Source organism: Haliotis asinina, chromosome 13, assembly GCF_037392515.1.
Source record: "Haliotis asinina isolate JCU_RB_2024 chromosome 13, JCU_Hal_asi_v2, whole genome shotgun sequence".
NCBI classification, from domain to species: domain Eukaryota; kingdom Metazoa; phylum Mollusca; class Gastropoda; order Lepetellida; family Haliotidae; genus Haliotis; species Haliotis asinina.
This window is the reverse complement of record NC_090292.1, coordinates 49,707,697-49,726,970: the sequence shown is the minus strand read 5'-3', so window position 1 is coordinate 49,726,970 and position 19,274 is coordinate 49,707,697.

The following is a 19,274-nucleotide window of genomic DNA, read 5'->3' as shown; positions in this document are numbered from 1 at the left end:
ATCTAAACTTGATCTCGTCAGGACGTTCCCCCAACAGGGGGGAACTCGCAAGCTCTATCCTGTATTTGAGAACCGCAACAGGGAGAGTAACGATGTTGATGCAGATGGCGAGTCTACGGACACGTTATAACGGGGAGGCCAAGGCAAGACATATAGGCGTACTGATGATCAGAACGTGAATTGTGTAATTTGGAATGTTGAAGGCCTTAAGAAACAACTGAATAACAGTGACTTTATTTCTTTCATTAACAAGTATGATTGTGTATCCTTGGTTGAAACGTGGTGCTCCGATGGTGACAATTTTAATTTCCCTGGCTACACCCAATTCAGTAGCACCCGAGATAAGTCTTCAGGGGCAATCAGAAACTCTGGAGGAATCCTAGTGCTTATTAGGAACACATTGGCTAAGTATATATCATACCTACCTTCTGAATCCTGTAATGTGCTTTGGCTCAAAGTGCAAATACCTGGTAGCAACGTAGTGTTCTATGGGGTGGTTTATTATTCACCTGCAGGCTCCAGTCAACACGCCGAAGAGAACCTCTTTGATCTCCTCTTACAAGACATAGAGAAGTACAGATCTGCACAACCGCACTGTGACATCATACTGCAAGGGGACTTCAACGCCAGAACAGGAGCCGGAAACCACTGCGATTACATTGAAAATGACGACGCCCACTACTTACCCATCGATGACGATATAAACTATATAGAAGATACCCACCTTCCACGTACATCTCAGGATCACGTGGTTAACAAACGAGGACATGCCCTCTTGGACTTCTGCATGTCAACTGGACTCCGCATATGTAATGGTAGGATAGGCAGTGATCAGGATCATGGACGCTTTACATGTTTTGCAAATAGTGGTAGTAGCGTTGTAGACTATGTATTATGCTCAGAAAGATCATTTGTATTGTTTGAAAAATTTGATGTAATATATACACCTGGAAATTAATCAAGCAACACCCCAATTTTTTCTATTGGAGCAACTTTGAAGTGTTCTGACAATCAAAATATGCCGGGTTGATATAGTTTGACACTTTTTTATTCAACAGACGATCTCTGACAAACAACTTAAAGGGAAAAAGTATCAAGACTTTGCTTTATTGCAACGAAATCCAAATTCTTAAAACTGTCTTAAATTCATGAAAAAATGGACACAATTTACTATTCATCCACAGACGTTGTTGTCAGGTGTATTAACACAAATGTCACATGGAAAGAAAGAACAGTCATCTGAGAGTCTGCACACCGACTTTCATCAATATCTAGTGTGTCCTCCCTGCGCACGCACCACCGATTCCAGACGCCTCCTCATTCCTTGGATGAGTCTCCGGATCTGATTCTGGGGGATCCTGTTCCACTCCTCATGCAGGGCAGCCGTCAATTCGTTGAGATTATGGACTGGTGGGTCTCTCTGCCTCACACGACGGCCAATAAAGTCCCACAAATGTTCAATGGGGTTGAGGTCAGGGCTCATGGCAGGCCATGGAATTCTGTCAATTGCATTTTGCCGCAAAAAATCATTTACAGCATGCGCCCTGTGAGGTCTAGCATTGTCGTCCATAAATATGGGTCTCGTTGCCAGAGGATGGTTCTCAAAATGAGGTACCACAGCCCTGTCAAGAACCTCCTGTTGGTAACGAACACCGTTAAGGTTGCCACGGATGGTAATGATATCCAACTTGCAGTTCATGGAAATGCACCCCCATACCATAACGGAACCTCCCCCAAAGGCCACAGTCTCCTGGATGTTCCGTGGAGCCATTGCTGTGTTCCTCTGCCTCCAGACCCGAGTACGACCGTCCACCATGTGCAGCAAGAACCGGCTCTCATCTGAGAAATGGACCTTCCTCCAAGAGGCAATGTTCCAGTGCAAACGGTCATTACACCAGGCCAGTCGGGCTGCCTTATGGGCTGGAGACAGTCTGGGTCGCTTGATTGGCCTCCTTGCCCGGTATCCTGCAGCTTTCAGACGATTCCGAACAGTCCTGTTCGAGATGGGTCTCCCTGGAAGCCACTCCTGTCTCAACCGAGAGCTCGAGTCGAAGGACCTGCGCCGTACAAGTCTCAGTAAAGCTCTGTCCTCCCGGACTGTGGTCTTCCTGGGTCTTCCTGGTCTAGGCAGGTCTTTAACTTCATTAGTGGCCCGGTATTTTTTCAAAAGTTTTGAAATTATGGAATGATGTCGTCCGATTTGAGTCCCGATTTGTCTTAGAGACATACCAGCATTCCTCATGCCGATTATTTGCCAACGAGTGGCCTCTGATAATTTCCTACGTGCCATGACATTGAAATGAATGAAAAACCGAATGCAATCGACAACCTGCGCTTGTAAACACCCCAGGGAAAAAGTGCATTTTTCGAAAGTTGAGGTTAAAGCAATGCACGTGCGCTGTGCAAGCTTCACGCGCGTCATATCAACCCATGAAAAGCTCATGCTGTATGTCAATACATCAAAATTGAATAATCAATCATCAAAATTACTTCGTTAAACTTTGTTAAGTTTTTATGTGTCTTTGAATTTGGTGTTGCTTAATTAATTTCCATATGTATAGATACGTGGGAAGAATATAAACCTAAACTCATCCGAAGCGAACGCGAAAACGCAACAATGGGCGGGCTATGCACCGTTTCCGACCCACGTTTACGTTGATGAATGCGTTTTGACGAATGTTTTCCAAATCAGACACATATACTCGACTTCGACATATTTTATTTCTTGTAGAGACATATAAGCTTTTGGGTTTCAATGTTTGGTTTCGTTATATATTTTCATCTTGAAATTCAATGGATGTATTTATTGAAGGGGCTGACAAAACAGAGTTTAATTTGTTTAGGCAAACCATTGGAGATATAACTGTTAATAAAATAACTGCATGGAAACACTTATAATACATAATTGTATGGTTTGATCCAACCTTTGACATACTTGTTCCTTATATAAAGTTTATGTAAACACAAGGGAGAAGGTTTATAAACAATAAATCTAAAACGCAATTTCTTTACTTTTTTTTTCTTTTTCACACCTTCATCACTGTACTTTCACGAAGTTGCACCTGATGTCGTGAGAATATAAACATATTTTTTCTCCTTGCAAAAAAATGTAAACAGTTTTTATACACTTCAAAAAAGTTTAACATGGGGGTTGCGTGAGTAAATTTAAGTAAGGGTGTAAATTTGATAGATAGAATGTTTATAAAGTAAAAATTAGTCATGGGTGGATTTTTATCGATTTACTGGAGAAAAGATTCTCAAATAATAGAATGCGTAGAACGGTAAATTTTTTTGTGTGCGATAAGTAAATTAAACATTGAAGTTTGACAGTAAAAAAGACTTTCTACCGAGAGTTTCATCTCTTATGCTACTCTTTAACTCTTCAAAAACAGAGTTCCGATTCCTACTTGGGAATAACATTCAAAGTGATCAAATTTTAGGGGAGCGAGTTTCTTCCCAACTCACATCTATTTTATCATACTTCTTGGATGAATTGTGTATATACCAAGCTTCACCAATCAACTCTAATTACTGTGGTCTTGTGACTTTGGTGATTGATGATCACCTGTTTAGTTTAGACAGATATAAACAAAACTCTGTCGATACAAACAAAAAACTGTGTGATCATATCAATACTTGATGTCAGTGACATCAAGGATGCTGTAGCCCTTCTCCACAAGGGTGAAGCAGAAGTGGCTGCAGCAAAAGCAACAGAAGAATTTAACACCAGATATCAACATTTAAACTAATGTAAGTATGAAGGCATTTATAATATATTAGATAATTAAATTTCAAGAGCCTCACCAGCAAGTAATATGATATGTTTTATACTATAACATCTCAATGAAGTAAGTAATACATTGCTAATACATGTCAATAATTAAAAGGCACCCGTGGCGAGCCACCTCCTCGTGGTGGGTGCTGGGTAACGCCAAGAGCTCGCCGACACCCCCGTTGTGGACCCGGGGGGATATTTGGTCCACCAACCCGTTTGCCGTGGGTTACGGCCCTGTGTCGGTGGAGGAAGGGATCCTGGTGGTTGAGAGCAATGGGGGCCTGTAACCGTGTTCCTGTTGCTCAACACACCACTTTGGCCCTGACTTCACCTAGACGGGTGGTAGAATGGGCCCGGTTCAACCAATCGGCTGGTCATGCCGTGCCCTGTGCATGAAAATAATAATCATGTTGGACGCTGTAAACTGTTTCACATTTATGAATGTGACTGTTATTTTCTTAACTTTACTGCTGTTTGTTTGCCTAGAGTACAATGCCAGAAGGCGGTGGCTCATGGGCCAATCCGGTGACGTTGACCTCTGAAATCTGTAGGTTTCCGATTACTTGTAATGGGCCGGACCAGCCAGACATTTAATTTGGTAAACCACTTCAGCTTTTCATGTCATACTTGCTGGAGTATAACATCCTTGTATCAGATGATATTTCAATTGAAAGAGCACACAGACTTTATTCCAAGTCTGGAAGTCGACCCTTAATTGCCAAATTTTCATTCTTTAAGGACAAGGCTGCAGTGATGGAAAACGCGCATAAAATCCTTAAGGGTGTGAAAGAGTTTAGGGTCTCTGACGATTACACTGAGAGAGTGCGTCAAGTCAGATACAAGCTTTCCCCGTTCATGAAACATGCCCGAGACAGTGGTAAGATAGCTTACCTGAGTTATGACAAACTTGTTATAGATGGCAAGGTGTTTGTGCTGGACGGTGACGCTGATGGACTTCGACAAATAGGACAACGAAGAAACTGGCTCAGGAACGTTAGTGATTCACGCAATCCGCCTAATGATGATAATGAGGATTCGTATGCGCAGTCAGAGACACAGCACGCATAGGACACCGGCCATGGCCTCGATGTTAAACAACATGAACATACGGCAAAATCAGATGCTAACACAATATGTGTCTGGAATGTAAATGGACTTGTGTCTAAAATAATTTGCCAAGACTTTGTAACATTTCTCCAAAACTTTGATATGTTCTGCTTGCTAGAAACCATGTGTTACGATTCCAGATCTGTTTTAGATAGCATTTTTACTTGTTACGATATACATGTGTGTGATGCTAAGCGGTTAACACTGCGTGGAAGGTATTCTGGGGGAATGTGTGTATGCATAAAACATCAGCTTACAACATTGCTTGAGAGAATATATTCACAATGGGACAACTGCCTGTTCTTCAGACTCAGCAAAACCCTTTCTACAGACCCTGTTATCTTGGGATTTCTCTACATCCACCCTGAAGGATCACCAATATATATGAGCAGTGAAGAAAGTGGAATTGATATACTAGACTCGTTTACTGCAAATCATATATGACTGTGGCGAACAAACCAAGTTTATCCTTTGTGGGGATTTTAATGCTAGGACCGGTAATGAACTGGATTACTTGATTGATGATTCTGTAGATTATCTCCCCTGCGGTGTCCAGTACAAGACTGATGATTTTAGGCAGCCCCGAGCCACATGTGATACAGTTCTCAATAACTATGGTCGTTATTTGCTTGAAACCTGTAAGCAACTTAATATACATATTGTAAATGGCCGTGCTCCGAGTGATACACTTAGTAACTACACATTTCTTTCACATTCTGGCTGCAGTGTTGTTGATTATTTTGTCATCTCGAGTGAATTATTTGCCAATGTGAAAGACATGGAAGTAATATCAAGATCAGAGTCTGATCACATGCCACTAGTTGTTACACTGTCTGATATTAATACTCCCCATGCTGTAGCTCATACAACCAAATACAGTGAGGTCAGTCTTACAAAAATTCCTAAATTGAATTTAAGACAAACGGAAGTAAATGACTATATGAATTCAATGAAAAGTGTAACAGTGCAACGAATGTTAACTGATTTTGTAACTGTGTTGGGGGAAAATGTAAATATGGCGGTTAAGAAATTATCAGATCTTATTATGTTCTGTTACTTCAATGTAACTGAGAGGAATATAACAAGAGGAAACGTACAACAGGAAAGGGAGCAGTCACCATGGTTTGACTCTGAGAGCAGGAAAATGAAGAAGGAGAAATATAAAATGTTAAATCTTTTTAGAAAGTACAAGACTTATTTTAATCTTCAACAGTATGTATCTGCCAAATCAAAATTCAGGAAATGCTGTGACCAGAAGAGAACTGCATACAATTTGAACCAAAGCGACAAGATAAATCTAGCAGCTAAATATGGAGACTGTAAATCTTTTTGGAGTATTGTTAAACAAGCACTGAACCCTAGGAGCAATCAAGGAGATATAGGAAAACCATTCGCCAGGTATAATTTTAAAGAACTATTAAATCCTGCTCTGGAACGAGAAGAAACAGAATTTGATCTCACTGTTAAACAATTTATACAAAGCCATTCTAGTGACACTTGTCCCTCGGCAAATGATCTGCTTAGTAAATATATCACTGAGGAAGAAATAAAGGAAGAAATTAAAAATCTTAAAAAAGGAAAGTCACCTGGAGAAGATGGCATAACGGCAGAACTGTATGTGATTTCATCAGAAACCATTATTCCATATTTAACCTTGCTTTTTAATGAAATATTTGACAGTGGTGTATTCCCTGAAGCATGGAATCAGGCTATTATTCTTCCCTTATATAAGACTGGATCAAGAAGCAACCCATCAAATTACAGAGGCATTTCACTATTGGACAGTATTGGGAAACTTTTTACAACGATTCTGGAGCGGCGTTTAAGGACATGGATAGATATAAATAATTTAATTTCAGAAGCGCAAGCTGGATTCCGACCGAATTATGCTACCGTTGATAATATTTTTACTTTGCAAGCTTTATGCACCAAATATTTGTCTAAACCGAAAGGTCGTTTTTACTGTGCTTTTGTTGATTTCAAGAAAGCCTTTGACTATGTGGACAGGGAGAAGCTATTGTACTTGCTATTGAGTAAAGGTTGCCATGGTAAAATGTTCCGGATTTTGGAAAGTATGTACAAATCTGTTAAAGCTTCTGTCAAGATTGGAACTTGTCAAACACAGTCATTTTCTACCTCCAGTGGTGTGCGTCAAGGCTGTATCCTCAGCCCTATTCTTTTCATTTTCTTTATAAACGAATTACTACACGAATTGTATGAAAAATGTTCCCACGGTATATTTGTATCCCAGGATATAATGGATATTATGCTGCTTCTGTTTGCTGATGATGTGGTTTTATTCTCTTTCACAGTTGTAAATTTGCAAAGGCAATTAAATGTCCTGCATTCATTCTGTTTAAAATGGGGACACCAGTTAAATCTTGATAAGACAAATATAGTCATATTCAGAAACGGGGGCATAGTTGCAAAAAATGAACAATGGACATTTGGTAGTGTAAAATTAAAAATTGTATCATATTATAAATATTTAGGTATCATGTTCTCATCCAGGCTGATTTGGTCTACAGCTTGTCGTACTCTTGCATTGCAGGCTTCTAAAGCTGTTTTCCCCATATGCAGATTGTTTTATAAGAACAAGTTCTTGTCTTTTTCATCAGCATGTAACATTTTCGATGATAAAGTTGCACCTATCTTATTGTATGCATCGGAAATATGGGGCCTTCAATATCACGACTCTATTGAAAAGGTGCAGACATCCTATTTCAAACGTTTTCTGTGTGTTGGTAAATTCACAGCGAATAAGGCTATACCAGGCGAAATTGGTCGTACCAATATGTTTGTTTTAAGTAGATACAGAGCTGTTAAATACTGGATTAAATTGGTTAGAATGAGTGCAAATAGGTATCCACATCAGTGTTATAACATGTTGAAAGATCTAGACGACAGAGGTAAAAGGAATTGGGTTTCAGATATTCGTCTTTTACTGTTTGCTTGTGGGTACTCTCACGTATGGGTATATCAAAATGTTGGAGACGAGAAATTGTTCCTGTATATGTTCAAGCAAAGATTAACAGATATTTACATTCAAAATTGGCAAGGCAATGTACAAGCATCACATTTTTTGAGTAATTATAGACTTGTAAAATTAGGATTTTACACTGAATCGTATATTACATACCTGTTCCATAATAAGACGTTACTGAAGGTATTTTGTAAATTTCGAATCTCCCTGCATAATTTGAATGTGAATGTAACCAGACGAAACAAAGATGCAGAAAGACAGCACACTTTGTGTAACTACTGTAACACAGGACATGTCCAGGATGAATTTCATATGTTACTGCAATGTCCAGAATTTAATGATCTGAGAATAAAGTATTTAAGATTTCTCGATGGCAAATATGTATGTAAATCTCAAATGGTAAATTTACTTAATTCACATCTATCACAAGGGATAAATATTTCAGTGCCAAAACAATTAAGAATCTTTTTAATAAAGTAAATTATCATCTAATAATTGGTTTCTTAAAAGAAATAGAATTGTTGGATAAATTTTGAACAATATGTTTTGTAAATAGATAAATGTTATTTTATTACTGGTAGTGTAAATTGGCAAACTGAGATCGTTAGTGGCTGTGCCTTCAAAGGGGGTTAAAGTATTGTAAAATTATTGTCCCCCTGAGAAGGTACGTAAGTCCCAGAACTTTCAAAGTAAAATTTTCACGTACCAAGGTTTTAAACTTAGTATATTTGTTATTTTAAATTTTGGCTAAAATTTTCTCACAGTCGCTGGCAGCTGAGGAGATGATGTAAATCCAGCTAGGATCCATGCAGGTAGCAAGGTAATGTAAGTCCCCATGGTCCCTAGTATGGTGATCTACCCTTGGTTGTTGGTGACCTATAGCCCGTGTTTTATATTGTATTGTCTTCCCTGATTACAGTATTTTAGTTTTCCATGCTAGTTTTATGTTCATATCTGTGATAGTCTAGTATTTTACTGTCCTTCGATGGCAGGTTTTTATGTTCTAAATTTATTTATTCTAATCTTGATATAAATTAAAATTGTTCTCGTCACGATATGGCTGCAATATTGCCGATGTGACGCTAAATATTAACTCACTCACTCAATTCACAAAATAGACATACCGTCAAAGCAATAGCAGAATTTTTGGAATGTGTACTTTCAAAAAATGCTCAAAACAGTGCCTAAATGTACCCTTTCTACTTTCTTACCACGTGACAACAAACGTGTTGTAACAACAATTGTAACATGGGCCAGTTGGCCAATATTACTGAATAAAATCTGTCTGTCTGTCTGTCTGTCTTTTACAGTTCACTCAGTGAACAAGGTATAAGTGTTGCAGATTATGCTCCTCCACATGCTCCCCTTCTTGATCCTTACGTGTTTATGAAACAAAACTTGGAGTTGACACTTCCAATTATGCTCCTGACGATCCCAAGGGGTTGTATTCTGATCACAATCGCAAAGTCACTGGGAAGATGAAGCAGGTGGAAACATTATTTTAGAATTTTGCGGCTTGAAAAGTAAGATGTACTCTTTCTTAATGAAAAAAGACAAAGAACTCATTGAGAAAAAAAAAAACAGCCAAAGGTATTAAGAAATCTGTGATTTAAAAAATTCTCAGACATGAGATGTTTAGAGAGTGTTTGATAACACAGCTGTCTCATGGTCTTTCCATTTGATTCGTTCCCACAACAACACTCTGTACACTGAACATCTTACCAAAGTGACATTGACAGCCATAGACAACAAACGTTTACTTTTAGAAGATGGTATTTGCAGTGTTCCTTATGGTTATTCACCAGAATAGTTGCTTACTGAACCATTAGGAAAGCAGTAGATGAAATCTCAGTAGAGGAAATCAATCTCAGGTATGTTCCACTTTGTGTTTTTTTTGGTATCCATAATCTTTAAAATTAGGTTCCTAATTATACACTTGAACATAAACTTTTAGCTTTGGCATGATGATTCTATGTCTGTTCTAATTAATCTTTGTTTCATTCATCAGATGGAACAACCGTCATATGCCTGCAGAACCTGTCATGGTCATAAATCTGTGGATGCTGATGGGGAAGATGATCAAGGGCTGATTACATGTGTCTATTGCAATACCAAGCTGAAATACATCTATCACAGGTTTATGACACATACAGACACTTGTCCTGTGAGGAGGAAGGTGATACAAAAGACGTCACGTGTGTGCATGTGTGATAGGATACACCACAATGACTGAAGCTGTTATTCATCCACTGTGTGTGTGTGTGTGTGTGTGCTAATTGCTCTATGGGCCACTGTACAAAGACAGTAGATATAAATTTCATTCTACAGCACAGACAATAGAAACTATGTCAAAACAATGGTAAAACAATGCGGTAATTAGCTAAAACAATAGCCCATGACCCTCATCCCACATTTCGTGCTCCAATTAGCAAAGACAATGAAACCAGTGACCGTAAATCCCCCATCCCTCATCTGGCCCACATTTCATCCCAAAAATAGCTACACATGACAGTCATTATCTAATCATATCAATTTCATTAAGCCTAGTGATACATAATATCACCATGATGAAAAGACGTTAATGATGCTTAAGGGGAAATTATCAATGAATGTTTCACGCTATGGCTGATGGTTATTTGTTACAAAACGATTGGAATGCTGTCTATCCAAATAAGTTGTTTAAACAGAACGGTCACGACAGGGTGGCATGACCGGTTGATATCCAGTGCACGACGTACGCTGTAATATAGAACAACCATGAAAGGTGTCATGTGACTGGTTATCTTGGCGACGTCTCGACAGTGTCTTTATGATCTAGCGTTTTTTGATCAAGTCACATACAAATTTTAACCCATCGCGATCCCATTTCATGCGTTGTAATGAAACTTGTAATCAGAAGCAAGAGAAACGCTGTGTCATGCTCATGCACCACTTTCTCCGCCATTGTCCATTGTGTAAAAAAGTGCTGACAAGTAGGTTTGATCTGTAGGTCAAGATGGTTTGATCTGTAGGTCAAGATGGGTTTGCTTTAAATTACTGTTTATTTAACTGTGATGTGCAAGACCCTCCCTGCTACGTTTTTAAAATTCAGTAGAATTAGTGATGAAAAGAAAATAGTAAGCAGGAGACAGATCGTCTTTTCACATTTAAGAGTCTGCTAATTCGTTTACGTCTTAAAACGTACCACCGCTCGCAACAGCTTTAGTTGGAATATTTCACCCCAAAATGCCTGTTCGCGTTTCATTTAATGCTCAAAGAACAGAGTACGAACTTAAAATTATAGAGTACTAACGCTTCTGATTTTATTTTTGAGTATAAAACAGCTTCCAAATTAAAAGGGTTATTTATCGACTTCTTCCAAGAAGTTAGAAATTTTAAATCTAAGATATATAGCGTCACAACCTGTACCATGTTGAGCTACATTATTGACAACTTTCATTTCAGTTTCGATCGATTGTTTGGTTCACTTTCCAATCAAAATTGGAACAATAACTCTAGAATAACGTTCGATATCGATGATATGAAACAAATTACTGAATATCTGATTAAAGCTGATGCAATTGTGCAGTTGGAGAGCTTCCGAGAAGAATTCAAAGATATCTTATAGAAGGTAATTGTGTATATTTTCAGTTACTTTGTAACGTACCTCGACTTTACACAAACGTGATAGTGAATTCACTAGTAAAGTGGGAGAGATTTTGATGCAAACATTACATGTTAAACCATGTGATTAGTGTTCTGTTGAAAAGTTGCAGAACCTAACGCGCAGGTACTTTGTAACTTTGATCATCATCTATGTTACCACAATCACGTATTAACTATCATGTGATTACTTTATCTGATTGATAAGTGGTTTATAATTCTGTTCGTGCGATCGCCTTGATTAAAGACCATATTCACAAATTGATACATGTTGATAGGTGTACTGATAATGACCTTGTATCCTATTGTAGGCGACTACGAATTTTATGAGAACCAGAAATTCACAAAAAGTGTTCTTTTTATATCACCTACATCATAGTGTTGGATAAATTATTACTAAGATGTGAGAAGTACAAGTTTTAAAATACGTTATTATCACTGCACTGTTAGTTATTCTGTAAGTCAATTTACAACGATAGTAGGGTAATATTAATGAAAGTTTTGCCTCCTCCTCATTTTGCGAGCTTTTGATTGGCTAAAACAAGTCACGTGACTGTGACGTCACTGAGTCACGTGACTCGATGACGTCATTAGTGTACGAAGTGACCTTATGTCAACAAAAGCAGGAAATAGCAAACACCTGTGTCAACAAAGGCGTAGACGTTGCACTGAATAGGTGCCACCTGTGTCAACAAGATGTGAACATTGAATTAAATAGGTACCACCTGTGTCAACAAGTCACCGAAGATATAGGTAAATGACTACCATCTGTGACAACAAAATGCGGGTCCATGATTTGATTGTCACCTGTATCAACAAGGCGTTGGTCTTTTGCACTGAATACCCACCCATGACAATAACCTTTTAGAAATTGGAATTAGAGAGCAAGTCCACGCTTTAATCAAAATAGTTGCAATGTCCACCATATCCTCCTATTGAGTGCTTGCAGGTGCCTATTCTTTGCATCACTGGTGACCTTTCAATTTTGAAAATGTACACTAAAATGGGTACGCCTAAGTCTGCAAACCATTTGGAACCCTTTATCTTCAGTGGATTAGAATTTGTATTCCATCAACTGATAATTTCTTCAAGTCACTCCCTCGTTGGCACAACATCTGATCAGGAAATATAGATGGTTCACGAGAGTGTGTTTGCATTATGGTTCCAGCTACTGGTTATTTGTTTCAGTCACTCCCTTGTTGACACAGATGTTTTCTGACGTCAAACGAGTCTGAACAGGAAGTACACACAAGTCTCAAGAGTACAAACATTCAATTGTGTATTGTATTCAACTCACTTTGTTGTTGACACAGGTGTTGTCTTTTATTAGACCATTTTCACAGGAAACACAGTGAGAGTATCTTTGTGTTATTCTATCTGCTGCTTATTTGTCCGAGTCACTCCCTTGTTGACACAAAATCTGAACAGGAAATACACTCATGTCACGAGAGTATGTTTGCATTATGGTTCCATCTGCTGGTTATTTGTTCGAGTTACCTCACACATTCCAGTACCCGTGAGTCATCTGAGTATCAAGAGTACAGTGCTCTAACCTCGGACATGTGTCTGGAACCTTTTAAATGACACAAACTTTCTGCAAGTCTTCATTTTCTGGTGATCAGTGAGAGAGGAAAGAATCCTTTATAATTTCTTTGGAAAATTCTTTGTGTTGAGGATTTTATTTTTAGTAATTAAGGTAAGTGACCATATTTCTTTTTGTTATTTCATCATTTATTTTATCACCTGCAACAAAGTAAAGAAAATTTACATTTACACATTTCTCTATACACTTTATATTACAAAGTCTAAAAAAAAAAAAAAATGATACCAGAACCAATTTTTTCTTTTACATTTCAGACAAGGAAGCATATTGAGAAGAGCCTTGATATTAATTTGCTTTTTGTTTTTGTTTTTTTTTAAATATTTTCTTTGGAGGATAATTTTTTAAAATGTCTAATCAAGATAAATCCTCTTCTTTTACCTGTGAGTTTTGTCAAAAAACATTTGGACTAAAATATTCACTCACGAGACACCAAAAAAACTGTGGGTCATCTTCAAGACGTTTTGACTGTGAATTTTGTCACACATCCTTTTCACGCAAAGATAATCTACACAGACATACACGAATTCATCACAAAGATTATTCTCAGCCTTCTTCATCTAGTCAATCTTTTACATGTCACATATGTGCAGAAACCTTTGCTTCTGTGAAAGACTTAAACAAACACAGAAAACTCTCTCATTCTAATCATGAACAAAGTGGGGCTGGCTCGACTAAGCGCAAAAAAACAAACACTGACACTTCTCAATCTTGTTCAAGACAAGCATTGAATGGGGATGTGAGGGAATTTGACTTTACACCTGAGGGGGAAGAAGGAAACGATCCTTTCTTCTATTTTCTGAAAATTCAACCTGACATTGACCAACATTTGAAAAACGAAATTGAAGCAAAATCATCCATCAAATGGGGACTTTGCACACAATTTCGATTCAACAAAATGGATGCTGATGGTGAAACATCATTCACTGAACCTTACTTTCGAACTAAAATGTCCCCAGCCACTGACACTGGCGATTTGGATGAACTGTACACAGAAGCCATGAACACCATCATGAAACTGATGGACAATTATGAAGGGGACAGTTCAAATTTAAATTTTGAAGCTGTTTTGAGTGTAAAATTATCTGTGGTCAAGTTTCAACCTTATCGAGGGTCCTCCTATCTTCCCCTTCCCACTTTTTTAGAGAGAAAGCAGTGTCTGTTGAACATCAAAAACATGGATGACGACATGTGTTTTGTGTACTGCGTTTTGGCTCATTTGTTTCCCGTTGAATCTCATCTAGTCAGAGAACAAGTGCATCACTATAAAGACAAAATACACCACTTGGACTTGAAACAATCTTCATTTCCCATGAAACTCAATCACATATCGAAATTTGAAAGTGCAAACAATGTGAGTGTCAATGTTTATGGTATTGATGAAGATGAGAATCAAAAGCATGTTGTTTTTCCATTACGAATCAGTTCAGCTATTTCTGATGTGCCCAAAGACCGACATGTTGATCTCTTACTATTGACTCAAGAAGTAGAGGAGGAAGATGAACCTCCATTGTCTCATTATGTTCTGATCACTAGTTTGCCAGCATTGGTCAGAAGAGAAGGTGACCGGAACACTAAATTCATTTGTCGAAAATGTTTGTGGCCTTTTTGTTCGGAAGATACATTGACAAAGCACATTCCCTACTGTCATCATAAGGCTCAGCGAATCAAAATGCCGGAAAAGGAAAAAGCTTTTCGAACTTTTGGTTTGGGTCAGTATCGTAAGATGGAAAAAGTTGCCTTTGTCATCTATGCAGATTTCGAGTCTGTCTTGGCTACTCCAGAACATAATGAGACAACCTCAACAGGAAGTCGTCATGTCCATGAGCACATTCCCTGTGGTTACAGCTATCAGATTGTGTGCAGAGAATCTGATCTCTATTCGTTTCCCATGAGAACCTATAGTGGGGAAGGGGCTGCTCAACACTTTATGACTCATCTTTTGCAAGACTATGATGAACTCATGGATATTTTGAACAACCCTGTCCCCATGAATTTGACACCCTCTGAAAATTTAGCATTAGATTTGGAAACTCACTGTTATCTGTGTGGAAAGATGGTGCAACCCAAAGAGAGACACATCGATCACGATCATTTGACAGGACAAGTCAGGGGTCTGTGTCACAATAAGTGCAATGTCAATTTCAAAGAGTCCAAATTCATAAATGTCATATGTCACAATGCCTCCCGGTATGATAATCACTTGGTACTTCAGGCAGCAGAATTATTTGCTGATCGCAAATTGTCATGCATAGGTCAAAATTCTGAGCACTTCATCATGTTTCAAATTGACCAACTTCGCTTTTTGGACAGTTTCAAATTCTTGAATACCAGCTTGCAAACTTTGGCCGACAATTTGAGAAGCAAAGGTCAAGCGGAATTCAAATATTTGGTAAAGAACTATCCTGACCATGTTGATTTGTTGACGAGAAAACTTCCCTATTTTTATGAGTATGTGGACACTTTTGACAAGTTGGATCAAACCAACTTTCCTAGCAGAGATGAATTTTATTCCTCTTTAACAGAGGAAACCATTTCCGAGGAAGACTATGCTTTTGCCAAACACATTTGGGAAACATTCAAAGTCACATCTGTTAGAGAATTCATGGAGTTGTATGTCTCCGTGGATACTTTGATTTTGACTGATGTCTTTGAAGCTTTTCGCGACATGTGCTTGAGCTATTACAAGTTAGACCCTTGTCAGTATTTCACCCTCCCAGGGATGGCCATGGACGCCTGTCTGTTAATGACAGGAGTGACACTTGACCTCATGACTGACCCTGACATGTACAATTTCGTAGCTGATTCTGTGAGAGGGGGTGTTGCTAGTATTAACCACAGATATGCCAAAGCCAACAACAAACACATGTCCGATTTCGACCCATCCCAGTCAGAAAGTCATTTACTTTATTTTGACATAAATAACCTGTATGGTGCAGCCATGAGTTGCCCATTACCTGAAGGTCAGTTTGAGTGGGTAGATGACATTGACAGTATTGACTGGCTTCAGCTTGATCCTGAAGGTGACGTGGGGTACATTGTACAGTGTGATTTGGAGTACCCACGTCATCTTCATTCCGTCCATCAGTCACTCCCTCTTGCTCCCACTAAAGAAAGCATTCCCTTTGAACATTTGTCTCCCTATCAACAAGAACTGCTTTCAGAGTTAGGTATGTTAGGGAAAGAGAATCAAAAGAAGCCACCCACGGGAACCAAACTGTTCTCAACCTTGAAAGACAAGGAAAATTACATCACCTACTTTGGCACATTGCAGCAGTATTTACGTTTGGGTTTGAAATTGAGAAAAGTGCACAAAGTGTTGAAATTCAAACAGTCCAAATGGATGAAACCTTACATAGACTTCAACACTCAAAGGCGAAAAGAAGCCACAGATACCTTTTCCAAAGACTTGTTCAAATTACTTTCTAATGCTGTTTATGGCAAACAGTTACAAAACGTGAGAAACTACAAACAGATCGAATTGATCACTACTGTCGAACGGCTCCGCAGGTTCACTGCCAAAGCTAATTTCAAAAGTGTGAACATTTTCTCGGAAAATCTAGTTGTTGTGAGCATGGAAAAGGTATCCGTGACTTTGAACCAACCCGTCGCTGTAGGTTTCACCATCTTGGAACACGCAAAGCGACTTTTGTACAACTTTCATTACAATGTCATGTTGAAGGAGTACACTCACAAGCACCTCAGAGTGCTCATGACAGACACAGACAGTCTGTTTTATCAAGTGTGGTCTCCTGTGGGTGTGCCTCTTCGTGGTCCTCAAGATTTTATGCTTGAAAACATTCACCTCTTTGACACATCAAACTATCCCACAGACCATCCACTTTACTCAATGGAAAGACACAAAGCCATAGGTCTCATGAAAGATGAAGTGGGTGGAAAAGTAATCAGAGAATTTGTAGGCCTTCGACCCAAGAACTATAGTTTTACTTTTGACAAAACCACAGGTGAAAGTGTTGAAAAACGCACTGCCAAAGGTGTTCAGTCAGCTTTCATTCAAAAGCATCTTCGTCACCAAATGTTCAAAGAGTGTCTTTTCGATCAAAAACAAACTTTAGCCACCTTTCATCAAATTAGGTCTATACACAACACTCTTTACACAATCAAAGTGACCAAATTGGCTCTGACTCCTCAAGATGACAAACGATACCTCTTGTCAGATGGCATCCAGTCGCGGCCCTATGGCTTCAATCCTGATTTGATCTATTCCAACACATCATCATAAATCATGAGGTCAGTGTGATGTAGATATAACCTAAATGTAGTACATTTGATCAAAACATAAACTCTTAGACACAAAGCCAAACCTCTTTGCAAAAAAAAAAAAAAAAAAAAAAAACCAAAAAAAAAAGAAAGAAAAAGGAAAAAAATGTAACTTTATTGAAACTTGTTGCAACATTTTTACCCCAAAAATGTGTAATTTTGTACACTAATTTTCAAGTTTGTTTTTCTTTTGGTTTTGTTTTAGAGGAATAACGGGAAAAAACATCATGTCGACACGATACCGCTACAGGTTGAATGGTAGACGTGAACTGATCAGACAAGGTAGAACATCACGGAGAAGTCCCGTTGCTGCCTATCTTGCTGGAGCTCGATGTCTAGAAAGAATTCTTCAGTGTCAGCTGATGTCAACAGGAGCAGAAGCCGGCATGGACCCAGGACCTTATTCCTTATCCATCTTTGAAGTCATTGTTCCAGAACACGGAACGTTAAGAAATCGTAATCGTCGTCAAACTAGATTACGATTTGAGTGCATTTTGGAAGCAGTGTATATTGATGAACTCCGAGGTAGAGTCAATGAATTGTGTCAAAATAACTGTTACGGTTGTGAAACAGATCATCCCTCTCAACGGCATCATCCGTGTCTTATGATGTCAGAGGACGAACGAGTTGACTTGTACTTCGATGATGCCTTGATGTCTGTATCTCATGCCAACATCCTGGAGAGAGCCAGAGAACAGAGAACGTCTACTAACCTCGAATTCTCTGACAGAGACATACAAAGATACCAGGATGAAGACTACCTGATCCATTGGTTCTTTACTTCCATTCGAAAAGAACGAATGGAAGAAAAGTTGAGAGAGAAAATGAAAGAACAATAATTCAAGTGTACATTGTATTAGAAGGACTGGAAACCATTTTTAATTGAATCATTATTCCTATTGATAAATGTATATTAAACATGACATCATCCAGCCAATGAAAATGAATGATATTATCCATTTAAAACAGCCAATGAATTGACGACATTGTACATGTATGCGTGTTATATATATATATATATATTATACACACTCGCATTGACTATCATTTGAGCATTTCTTGTAAGATTCACAACACACGTTCATTGCTTGCTTCGGTGTTCAAATCATGACAAATACAGCTACCTTCTACAGCTGGAAGCAAGTGATTCGTGCCTCTCACAGTCTCCATGATGCGGTTGTCCAGGAATCAAATGACTGGTTTCAACGTCGAGATGCGTGTGTCATGGATGCCAAACGAAAATGTCCTGATGATGAAAATCGTCCATCGGTCAAACGAGTGATCATCAAAAAGTCAAGGCAAGTTCCCAGGCATGTCGATGAAGTGGAAGCAACGAATGCACTGAAACACGTTGAGAGACTTCTCACTTTGTGTTACTGTTTGGAAGTCACTAAGATCATTCGACGCCTTTCGAGCGAGTTGTGTTTTGGTTGCATGTTCGACACAGAGGGGGAACCAGTTCATACCTGTTATGACGTGACGGAACAGGATCAGGCTGATAAGTACTTCAACATAGCTCTGAACGAGGTCAATGACGATCAGGTGTTGGATCACTGGATGAAACTGATAGCTGATGATTCATCGTTGAAGCACGTGACTACCTTTCACCTACTTCCATATCGATGTAAGGACTATCGTGAATCACAGTTCAAATCACTGGAGTGGCTTAGTGATTTGAAACAGCGTGTCGTTAAAATGCTGTTTCTGGAAAAGAAATTTTCAAACTGACCCATGAGATTGGACATGGTCTTATTTGACAGTGACTACAGAGCATTTGACTTTAAATTGGAAACGATTTGGGTTTTACAATAGTACAGAAAACCTGATGTAATTATGTGTGTGAGTGAATACATGTATTATTTACAAATATTGTATGTGAAATGTTT